This window comes from Macadamia integrifolia, chromosome 2 (assembly GCF_013358625.1).
Source record: "Macadamia integrifolia cultivar HAES 741 chromosome 2, SCU_Mint_v3, whole genome shotgun sequence".
In the NCBI taxonomy this organism is placed as follows: domain Eukaryota; kingdom Viridiplantae; phylum Streptophyta; class Magnoliopsida; order Proteales; family Proteaceae; genus Macadamia; species Macadamia integrifolia.
This window is the reverse complement of record NC_056558.1, coordinates 20,500,098-20,512,557: the sequence shown is the minus strand read 5'-3', so window position 1 is coordinate 20,512,557 and position 12,460 is coordinate 20,500,098.

Sequence of the window (12,460 nt, the reverse complement as noted above, 5' to 3'; positions counted from 1 at the left end):
AACTTAAATCAACGGTGAGGACACGAAGAGTGTTATCCTTAATTTGCATAGTGTTTTAATATCTATTTTCATATACGTGATTCAGTTGAGTGGGTGTTGACCTTAATTTACATAGCGTTTAAATGCCTATTTTCTTTTATGCCTGCTAATATGCATGATTGAACTGTTGCATTAATATTATGTTGTTGATATGATTTGAATTACATGATTTTGATACTGTGGCAATGGACATTGTGATACTGTGGCGGTAAGAGAGGTAAGACGAGACATGGTGTGGACGAACGGTGAATTCCGACACCCTGTGCCCAATGGTTGCGATTATTGTGTGTGATGGATGATGGATGATTAGCATCTTGTAGAATATTTGTGGGTTAATTTTTCATATCTTGGATGCTAAAACCCCTTAGTAGGGATGATGTATTGACTAATCCCTTTAGTAGTTGCCTGATCAGCAATGCACTTTCGTGGTACAATAGACTATATTTGGGGCAAGTTGCAACGCGATACGATGTATTGTACCAGTAGCTACCAAACTTACTAACCTAGGGACTGTGGTTCTTTCTGGCACTGGCTGACTCTTGCTCACAACTAACTTCTATCTTTGGAGCCCGACATATTGGGTTGGCGATACCACCTACGTTGTGTAGCACTAATACCACGATGATGGACCTAGTAATAGAATATGAAGTAGTGTAGCCAAATGGACTCATGAACATCATATAAAGGTGTGGAACATACATTGCATCATTTGTACTGTGTTTGCTTGGCTACCCTCACCATTCATTGAGCTTGTGGAGTTCACCCCATTCTTTATGTAATTTTTTTTAGATGTATAAGTTATTAAGTTTTTAGGCACCAATGTTGATCCTTTGGGAGCTAATTTGGACACTTTGGCAATCATTCTAGATGCAGAGCCAAAGCATGGACCTGACTGCAGGTGTGACGACTGTGCTTTTGGAGGTTGGAGTTAATGAGTGTCTTAGGATTTCTTTTCTGCTTATGTCTGTATATATATATATATATTCCGCTACTATAAATTATACTCTGTTGAATGATGAATATGTAGACTTTTGGGAGATGGATTGTATTTCACCTTTTGAGATGTAAATATATGGAGTATCATGTAGTTTAACACCAAAATTATCTATTTGATCCTATTATTGTACATGAGTTTAGTTATCTTGTGAATTGTGGTCATCAGCCTACAGCTTTGTGGTCCTGGAGAGTCTGGGTGACTGAATACAGTCTGCATACCTTTTGGCCTAAATGAGATGGGGTGTGTAAGAGTGGTATTAGAGCAGAAGTTTTGAGCTAATCCAAAAATATACAAGATTTTAGGACTACCAGTGTTATAGGACTATAGTTAAAAGACTCAAGATAAAGTAATTAAAGCATAAGCTTTATTATACACCTTTAGGAGACTAGCCTAAGTGTTAAAGCCATTCGTTGTCCGTAATATAAAGAGCATAAAAAGGTAAACCTAGTTGGACTATAAAAGAGACGATGATAATGGAATGGACAATTGAAATTTATATGGTGTATTACTTACAATAGTTTTGTTCTTTATAATGTTCATATATGCAAAGCATGTTGTGTGGTCATTATATGCTGATGTATGGTAAGGTATTGGGAATTTAATCATCTGCTTATCATACAGGAATTCCCAGAATGCCTAAGCATGCCCAACCTCAGCATGACCCACGACAAAGAAAGAAGGGCCATAGTACACGGGCCAATCCAAACCCACCACCTGACCCTGAGTCAGAGGTTGAGTGTGGAGTTGCAGCTAGAATGAAATCTCCTGCACCACCTGTCGTACCTCCTACAACACTAGTGCCACCTCATGCTCCATCAGTGCTACCCCCTATCCCACCACTGATGTTAGTGCAGGATGTGGCTGCTATTGCTACTAATGTGATGCAAGCTTTTCAACAAGGCATCCAACAAAGTATGCAACAACAATAACAGAGAGAGGATCAACAACAACATAGTGCCAGAGATCCACCTCTGGTACATCCTCCTATGGCACCTGCATTTGCACCACCTGCTCCTACTCCTACACATCCTATTGAGATTAGAGTTCAGTCACTACACAAATAGCTGGTGGTTAGTCATCCCAGGTAGTATCGGCACTTGGGACACCACTTGGGCAGCAAACACTAGAAACCCAACCAGCTGTATAAGTGCAAACTGATACTAGCAAGTTGATGGAGAAATTTCAAAAATATCGGGCCCCCTTACTTCAATGGAGTAACAGATGACCCGTTAGCACCTGCTAAATGGATAGAGGGTGTAGAGAAAGCTTTCACAATGTTGGGGTGCATAGATGAATAGAAGATAATATATGCCATTTATCAGTTGCAACACGAAGCACATGCTTGGTGGAGAGCTACTTGATCTATATTGCTGGATATGCATCCTAACCCAACTTACGAGTAATTTGTAGAGACTTTCTTTGGGAATTACTTTCCTATGAGTGTTAGAGAAAAAAAGGAGTCAGAATTCATGGCCTTGACATAAGGGCCAAAGTCAATTCTAGAGTACTAACAGTAGTTTGAGGCTCTATATTTCTTTGCACCGGAGCACTTGAAGACTGATAGGGCAAAGGCCAAGAAGTTTGAAAATGGCCTGAGAGTTAGTATTCGGGTATTGCTTATTGCACATCAGTTTCAGACTTATGCAGAAGTAGTACAAATAGTAAGTCCATTGAAGATAAACAAAGAGACAATTATCAAGCACAAGTAGCCAAGAAAGCAGGAATGGTAGTTGGACATAGAGGCTTTGGGAGAGCAGTTAAGGGAACTACATACATCGACCCCCTCTGCACTAAGGAAAGCCTAAGCAAGTCAAGCACCCTCACAGTTTCGACTAGCACCAGTGGCAGCCCAGCCTGTGGCTATGAGATGTTATATCTACAATCAGCTGGGTCACTTTGCCAGACACCCATAGTACCAACATCAGGGAGACCACCAATTCAAGCGAAAGTGTTTACTTTGACAGTAGAGGAAGCACAGACCAACACTGGAGTAGTAATAGGTACACTGCCGATTTCCATGATGCCTGCACAAGTGTTAGTTAATTCTGGCGCAACTCACTCCTTTGTGTCATCAAAATTTGCTGCAAACTTGGGTGTTGAACCAAAGAAGTTGGCACATAAGCTAATAATTAGTACACCTACTAGTTGTGTTGTTGATTTAGAATATGTGAACCTTGTCTTGTTTGTGTGTGGTCGAGAAATGATAGCTCATTTGCTTCAGCAAGACATGAAGGATTTTGATGTAAGGGGATGGTTTGGTTGTCCGCCTATAGAGCCTGTGTTCTATATGCGGAAAAGAGAATAGTTTTCCAACCTCGTCATGGGGATGAGTTCACTTTCCAAGGAAATATAGTGAAGAGAGAAAAGAATTTAATGATTTCTGCCCTTCAAATTCAGAAGATGTTTGATGTAGGCTACGAAGCATATCTAGCTTACGAAATGGATACTACAAAGAAAGCTACATCCATAGAGGAATTAGAAGTAGTAAAAGAATTCCCTAATGTATTTCTTGAAGATTTGTGTAATGTGCCTTCAAATTGGGAGACAGAGTTTTGTATTGACCTAATACCGGGGGCTACACCTATGTCTAAGGTTCCATACAGGATAGTACCTTCAGAGCTAAGGGAGTTGAAAGAATGGCTACATGACCTATTGAAAAGGGTTTTATTAGATGTAGTCTGTCTTCTTGGGGAGCACCAGTCTTGTTTGTGAAGAAGAAGGACGGTAGTATGCAGATGTGCATAGATTACTGGGAACTAAACAAGTTGACTATTAAGAACCGGTATCCACTACCCCGCATTGATGATCTCTTTGATTAGTTGCAAGGTGCCACTAAATTTTCAAAGATTAATTTGAGGTCAGAAAATCACAAGCTAAAGATCAAGGAGAGTGATATACAGAATTCAGCTTTCAGGACTCGATACGGGCATTATGAGTTCTTAGTCATACCTTTCGGGTTAATAATTGCATAGACAACTTTCATGGGGCTGATGAACCGGGTGTTCCATAATATGTTAGATCAATATGTCATCGTATTCATTGAAGATATTCTGGACTATTCCTAGAGCAAGGAAGATCATACAGTTCACTAGAGACCAATGCTACAAAGGTTGAGAGAAAAACAGTTGTATGCAAACTTCAACGAGTGTGAATTCTGGCTTTCATAAGTGATTTTTGTGGGGGCATGTTGTATCTGCAAGAGGCATCGAAGTAGACCCTGGAAAAGTCAAGGCAGTGCTAGAATGAAAGTCACCTAAAAATGTCAGTGAAATTCATAGTTTCTTGGGACTAGTGGGATACTATCAGATATTCATTGAAAATTTTTCTTGGATTTCTGCTCCTAATGACTCGGTTGACTCGGAAAGGAATTAAGTATGAGTGGACTAAAGACTGTGAAATAAGCTTTCAAGAGTCAAAGAACCTACTGGTATCAGCTCTAGTGCTTGCTATTCCTGATGGCACCTCAGGAATGGTTGTGTATAGTGATGCATCATGTCACATGCTGCCCTCTATATGGCATGGGTATGTGGCACTGGAATTTTCAATCCAGTCAGCCTACCAATACCTAGGATTCCGGATGTAGTGTAGTAACCAAACCCACCTCTTACCCAATAACTAAATCAGAGTATGCATATAAAATCCATAAGAAACATAAATTATGTGTGGTGAACATCTATGTGATATATATAAAATATTACAGGCCCATAAGTATTGAATCCACAGGTTACAAATAATAACATAAACCTTACAACAATTACTAATTACAATGATCCAGACCAGTAAGAGTTTCCATCCTGCAAGACAGTATCTTGCGTACACAGCTTCACTTGTAATGATCAGTTGTTCTTCAGCCTTGGTTCCGTCATCTAGAAATAGATATCAACGGGGGGTGAGCACGTCATGCTCAGTGAGGGAGTGGGCATGCAAGCACATACATACAAGTTATGAATGCAACACAGGCTCACAATATCAAACCACATACTCCATATGCAAGAATCCACATGATTCATTTATTTATCTATTCCATTCTAATTACTAAGTCTTAACCTATAAGCAACGTAGGTGGCATTCCCTACCCTATACGTTGGGTCTCAGGAATACAAGCTAGTTGCAAGCAGGAGCCAGTCAGTCTTGGTCAGAGCCTCTATCCCCTATGTGTCCAACAGCCATGCGTACAGTACATCGTACCATGCTATGCCCTCTCTGGATACAGTATGTCGTACCCAGGCGTAGTAGTCCTACACGACATACCACTGAGTGGGATTGGCCAATACCTCACCCCTATTGGCAAGGGGTTATAGCATTAGGGGTGTGAGCCTAACCATATGCAATCTACATGCATCCATAGCATCCACACATACAACTATGGCTATAGCTGTAAGACTGACCTCTAAGCCCACAGTACCCGAATAGAACCTTGACCACACCGTGCCACAGACCGTCAATTTTACATCCATCTCCACATACATACATTCGTGGTTCTAGCTATAAGACTAACCTTTGAGCCCATAGTATTAGACAGAACCTCGGCCACACCGTGCAACAAACAGTCAATAGTACATCCAATACCACACATCTATCATACTAGGCATCCACAAAACCACGATCACATCCATATCGGTAAAACATGCATCATGTGAAATTATATAGTTTATATTTATCATTTATATAAAATATAATCATAACATAACAGTCATCACATATCACATGAGCATGCAAAACTGGAAAGATAGAAACACTCCATATAAGAAATCAAGCACCCACTCACCTGAAATTCCCAATTCTCATGTCTTTCACAAAATTTTTGATCTCGCGTATCCTCACCAGGTGTACATATCAGGTTCCTAATTGTCAAGTTACATGTAAGTCAATTTATTGACATAGTTATTTACAAATTATCCTTCCTAGGTTCCATTTAGATTCCTGTATTCAGATCCAACTGCAATTGAATTCCTTTTTATCCAATTTAGAGGGCATTCATCCAACCCACATAGTTATTAAGCTCATTCTTGGCTTACTAGGCTGGTCGTACAGGTATTTAATTTTTATTTTTCCTCTTGGGCATGTGGGTGTTGCCTGAGGCTCAAAGAAACACTTGAATGATGGGATAGGAGCAATATTATCATTTAAGCCTCATGCCTTCTCTAACTTTTCTACCATTTTCTTTCCCTTATTAATCCCATAAAGCATGGCCACACAATATACAAATAGTCTTGAGCAAGTCAGAACACAGACATAGACATAGGTCATTCATTAACAAAATCCATTTAATAGCCCAATTCTATTAGGCCTTAACTAGCTGGCCAGGTTGCCTGGCAGAATAGGCTATTCTCAACCTATCAACTAAGCTCCTTGTTGTATCAATTCCAATCTCAAATTAGCATCTTACCCATTTCAGTTAAACTTCCTACACCTAGCAAGCAAATTTCCCAATTCAATTTGGGTCTCCGAACACTGTATTGTGTTGCTTAGGTTTCACTTTAACCCAATTTCTTCCACCAACATTCTGGCTTCTTGTTCTGACAATCCCTGGGCTTAATTAGACCTATGTTGAGGTCAATCCCACCTTCAATTTCACTTAATTCCATTTATTTTGGAAAAGCCCTATGAATTAGGGTTTCTGGGACAACCCTATACCCATTCGAGTTCCTAATTGAAGTCCATAGTTGGTGCTTTTGCTGTGAAAGTCTGTGCCAAGTATTCACAAGCAATTCCTTGCTTTTAATTTCACTTCTGTACTACCCTTACCCCTAACCATCTTCTATTTTGGTTGAATTAACTGAGGGTTAGGGTTTCTTACCTATTCTATGTTCCTTGGGTGTGCAGATGAGTCTACCAGCAGCTATGCAGCTCAGGTTCCAACTTCCAGCAATAGCAGTACTTGGATAACTCGTAAGTGCACAGAGCATCAACAACTACAACACTTCCAGTAGCTTTAGAGGAGGGCCACAACCTCTTGGCAGCAACAGCAACAATAGGATAGCAGCCCAGCTGTAGTAGGAGTCTAGTAACTCGTAGGAATCCAATAACTCCCTTTCTCCCTTATTTCTTCCCTTCTTCTTTCCTTTCTTCTTCTCCCTCCTCTGTCTTTATTTTGTTTGCAGTAGAAAAAATGAGAGTCTTAGCCGACTCTCCCCCTATTTATAAGCTAAACAGACCTTAGGGTTTGTTTGGCAAAAACACTTTTATAAAAATAGATTTTTCTTATCTCTTTAAATTGAAATAACATTTTATAGAATTAGGGTTTACTATGAGACCAATTGCATTAAAACCCTTAAACATAACCCTAATTATGGTAGAAGATAGGTGGAAAAACCTTGTCAAAAAACACCAATTCTGGGCATTCTGCCACTGAACAGGCAGGCTGGTTGGCCAGAGGCACTCCAGCTGGCTAGATCCTTTTTGGTCCCTTGTTGCCCTAACTTCTGTCTAAGGTACCCCACCTTATGTGGGACCCCTTTTCTTCGGTCTTGTGGGCGTCCTAAAGGCTATCCCTATACCATAGTAAGGTATCCTTTCCTCCCTTTACTTCCTCCTATACAACTGATTATAAATCCTTCCCACCATGTACCCTTTGTACCCTTCTCCATAACTTTCTATTTTTAAGGCTAGATTCTAAAACCAGGATGTTACAATTTCTCCCCTCGTTACAAAAATTTCATCCACGAAATTTGTGAGGTGGCTAGTACTCAAAACAAGCTATCTTACTTCTTCATCTTCTTTTTCGTCATTCACTCATTCTTTGATTTCTCATCAAAATCAAAAGCTATCACTTTCCACCTCGTTACTTCTGTCAATACACTTAAGTCATCAATGTAATTTACTCATCTGTCCAATTCATACCTCATGACTATAAATTCTTGAGTTTTTAATAATATTATATTTCTAGGATTCAAATGTCTCTGCATAAAGTGTGATTTTCCTTCTTATGTCACTTCTGATCTCCTATATCTTGTAGGCAAGTTCATAGGTTTCCACAAAATCATCAAACTCCAAGATATTTTGTCTTCAACCCTCGTATGCTATATATATTTATAATTGTCATCATGTTTCATCTAGAACCTCAACTGTCACATTCATATTATATTCCACCACAAAAGAAAAATTTGTAGTCGTATATCTATACATAGACTTGTTATCGTGTTCCACTTTCTACTTTCATTTATTACTAGATCCATCCTCAACCACGTAATAGCTTCCACCATAAGGATTTGGGAAAATAAATAAATCTGATCTCCACTTATTGAGGATTACTTAAGTCATTATCCACATATTATTCCATCTTTTTATAGGTTTAATTACACATCATCATTTTTCATCTTTATCCAATCCAAATCTTATCCAAATTTTATATCATTAAGTCTTTACCTACTTTATCAGTGCTGAACCACTTCGTATTTTCTTCACTTTCTAAATTCCTATTTGCCTCCACCTTCTTGATTCCTATTTAACATCATTCCTTTATTTCTCCTTTCCAAATCCCATGACCTCATAGTAAATATGTCTTTTCACACATTTATTATTATTATTTTTATCGCTTCATTTCTAATGACAAACACTCAAAACATGGTCCTCTGACTTCCATTAATACCATATAGACCTCCCTCGTGAAAGTCCAGCCAGCAGAACCCCATTTGACCAAATCAGTGGGAGATAACCAGTGGGAGAGGTTCCATGATAGGCCGATTGATTCGCTAAAATCTGTACTTTTAAAACAGTATCCGATAGCATTTTATTCTACTCTATTTTGGTCATTTTTCCCTCTAACGGTACCAATCTACTGCCAAACTCATTTCTAAGCTTCTACTCACTACTTTCTATCATTTTCCTTGCTTCGAGTCATTCCAGGCATGTGCGTTCTCTTCAATTTACTCATTATAGGTCAATATTTCAATTTCTTTGAACATAACCTAACCTAGATTTCATTTCTCTATTTTCTTCTTCTTTTGTGAAATTTTCTTCTCTTCTTTATGCCATTCTCTTACTTAGCTATGTGTTCTTGGTTTGATAGCACATTTTCCATTTGCCCATTTACCCTTACTTGAAATTATGCTTTTTTATGATGTAGAACTTATGGCTTCCCAAAGATGCACTAGAAGTAAAGTTGCTCCCATGCCATTGGGGCATATGGCAAGAAATGTAGGGTATGATATTCTTTGGTTTCGAACTCCTTCAGACCAAGATAATTAGGTTCACTTCATGTTAAATGCCATCATCATAAAGAGACCCATTGTAACACACGACCTTTGAGCCTTTCGGGTGCGTGAAAGATTTGAAGCCTTGGGTTGGGAAGCAATGTTGAAGGTGAAAAAAGAGGTCTACCCGCGACTAGTTCGTGCCTTTTATTGCAATCTTACTGGAAAACATCTTCGCACTGGGAAGTACAAGTTCCCTAGCCGTGTGGGTGGTCAAGACATTGTAGACACCCAATTTTGTCACCCTCCCCCAGCTATGATGACTTACGGATTGTGGACACAACCTCTCACTCCCAATCAACAGAGATGACAACTGACTGAGGTGATCCAACCCAGAAACATTCCATACTCACCTAAAAATCCCAGAAATCCTATGCAAGAGAAAAGAGGGTCCAATTATGACTTTTCATATACGAAAGAATCCAGTCCAAAGTGACCATACAGATGCATAGTACTCAAAATCACGATTCTAACGATATATGGTGCTTTAAAATTGGACCGTCGGATCTCCCATAATCATTCCCAGAAGATACGCCGTGCGCACCCACACCATGCCATGAGCACCCAAACTCCGCCTATGCGAGCACCCACACCATGCCATGAGCACCAGAAACCCACCCATGCGAGCACCCACACTGTGCCATGAGCGCTCAAACCCCACCCATGCAAGCAGCCACAACCCAGCCTTACGTGCCCTATGTGCACTAGCCTTGCGAGACTTGCGTGCACAAGCCTTGCGGGCCCAGCATACCCCAGCCTTATGTGCCCTGTGAGCACAAACCCCAGCCTCGCACACCCCGCGTGCACCAGCCCTGTGTGCCTCTCCTATCATCATGCACCCCACTAGTCACTATGTGCCCCCACCTGTCATTGCGCACCCCTACCAGTCACTGCAAGCCCCTGCCTATCACTATGTGCCTCCACCTATCATCATGCGCCCCCTGCCACTGTGTGTCCCCACCTATCACCATTCACCCCCGCCTATCACTGCGTGCCCCTGCCTATCACCATGTGCCACTGGCTATCACCACGCACCCTCACCTGTCACTATGTGCCCCCGCTTGTCATTGCACACCCCCTCCTGTCACCGCGCATCCCCTCCTGTCAACAGACACCCCCGCATATTATACGCATGGACTCGCCTATCATGCATCTGGCCCCACGCTCAGCCTCACTTCCCACCGGCAATCGGCATCCTCACTCCAATGACCAAATTTTTTATGAGATTCCCTCTTCACCCACTTGTGTACTTCACACCACCCCGCCCTGCTAGCATACCCTACACCACAACTTCCCATTGGAAAAAAAAAGCTTCTTTTTTCTCCATTCGCAAAAAAATTGCTTTTTTCACCCCATTGGCCAAGAAAGCATCTTTTCATCTTACTGGCCAAGAAAAGCATCTCTCCACCTCATTGGCCAAATAAATTCATCTTTCACACCATTGGCCCAAAAATCTACTTTTTTACCCCATTGGCCAAGAAAATCTACTTTTTTACCCCATTGGCCAAGAAAATCTCCATTTCCACCCCATTGGCCTAAAAAATCTATAAATACCCCACCTTTGGTTTTACACACTCAAGCCTCCTAGTAAGCATCCCTTGTAGAGAAGCTCTGCCCTCTATCCTTCCCCTCTTTGAGGTTCTTCAAGTCTTCTAAGAGATCTTCATAAGATTTGAAGTGTTCTTTGGGCCTTCGATGTTCTTCAATCATCTAGAAATCTTTGAGTGACAATTTTGTGTAGGAGAAGCTTTGCCTTCGTTTCCCTCCCTTTTGAGGTTCTTCAAGTCTTTGAAGCAATCTTCAAAGATTCGAAGTGTTTTTTGGGCCTTCGAAGTTCCTCAATCATTTGAATTTCTTCAAGCCTTAGCATAGCCCTCCCATAGCTTATTCCTAGCAGAAGCTCTGCCGGAGTACCACCTCATCATAGCCCTCCCATAGCTTATCCCCAGCGGAAGCTCTACCGGAGTGCCACCTCATCATAGCCCTCCCACAGCCTATCCCCAACGGAAGCTCTGCTAGAGTGCCAACTCATCATAGCCCTCCCATAGCCTATCCCCAGTAGAAACTCTATCGGAGTGCCACCTTATTATAGCCCTCCCATAGCCTATCCCCAATGGAAGCTCTGTCGAAGTGCCACCTCATCAGAGCCCTCCTATAGCCTATCCTTAGCGGAAGCTCTGCCAGAGTGCCACCTCAGCCAAAATACAGAAGTAGCCCCTCCCTAATGGAAGCTCTGCTAAACCGACCATTCAGCCTAAGCCCAGAAGTAGCTTTCCTTAGCCAAAGCTCTGCCGAAATTCAAATCCGAAAGTAACCATTCCTAGCTAGAACTCTGTCCAAACATTACCACAGTTAGCATCTCTTAAAAAAGGAAGTTGGAGGTCAAGACCATCTTCCCCTGAGCCAGGAGAATCCACAAGAAAGTTCATACCAGCACTAATCGGGGGTCCCCCCCTCTTGACCTGAAACAGAGGTTAAGCTTAGTTATAATCTCTCACCCGAATTAGCACACTGTAGGCTTTTTATTGACCTTGTTTTAGTGTACATAATTAATTCAATTCAGCTAATGTATAAACATGTGATAACTTAGTCATGCATGCGGAATAGGAATAATTATGGAAAATGTTCATTCTCAAGCATCTAATAGGAAGACAAGTTGAACCGGGTAGATTGGGTGCCTAACATCTTCCCAACTCTACAACCTGACACATACCCTAAATCTCTGGACCAGACCAACTTTCGGGCCCTTTTCTTAGGAATTGGGCCCACCCCCAGGTCTTACGCCTATAATACTAGGTGGCCACTCCAAACCCCTTTTATATGATCCTAGTCCCATGTATTGGACCATCATCAAATCGTCATCTCAATGACGACCTTTACACTCCTGCGAAATAGGCCCCCACATATCTCTGAGCGGTGGTACTATGGTGCGGGGCCCATGGCTAAGCACACACGACACAACCCTCCTTAGGAAAGAGAAAGAGAGGAGAGAGGGTAGAATGCCAAAGTCTTTTTTCCCCCACCAAAGGGGAGAGAGGTATTTTTTCGGCCACTACCCTCACAGTGGCGACTCCACTAGGGATATGCCAAGCTTCCAACACTAGATGCTACCATTAAATGCAAGAAGATTTTCCACCACATCTGTTTGAAAACATGTTTGGCTAACCCCATATTTGTAATTGTATTCACTAACCGCATTATGCATCATGCTCAAAGTGAAATCATTTGG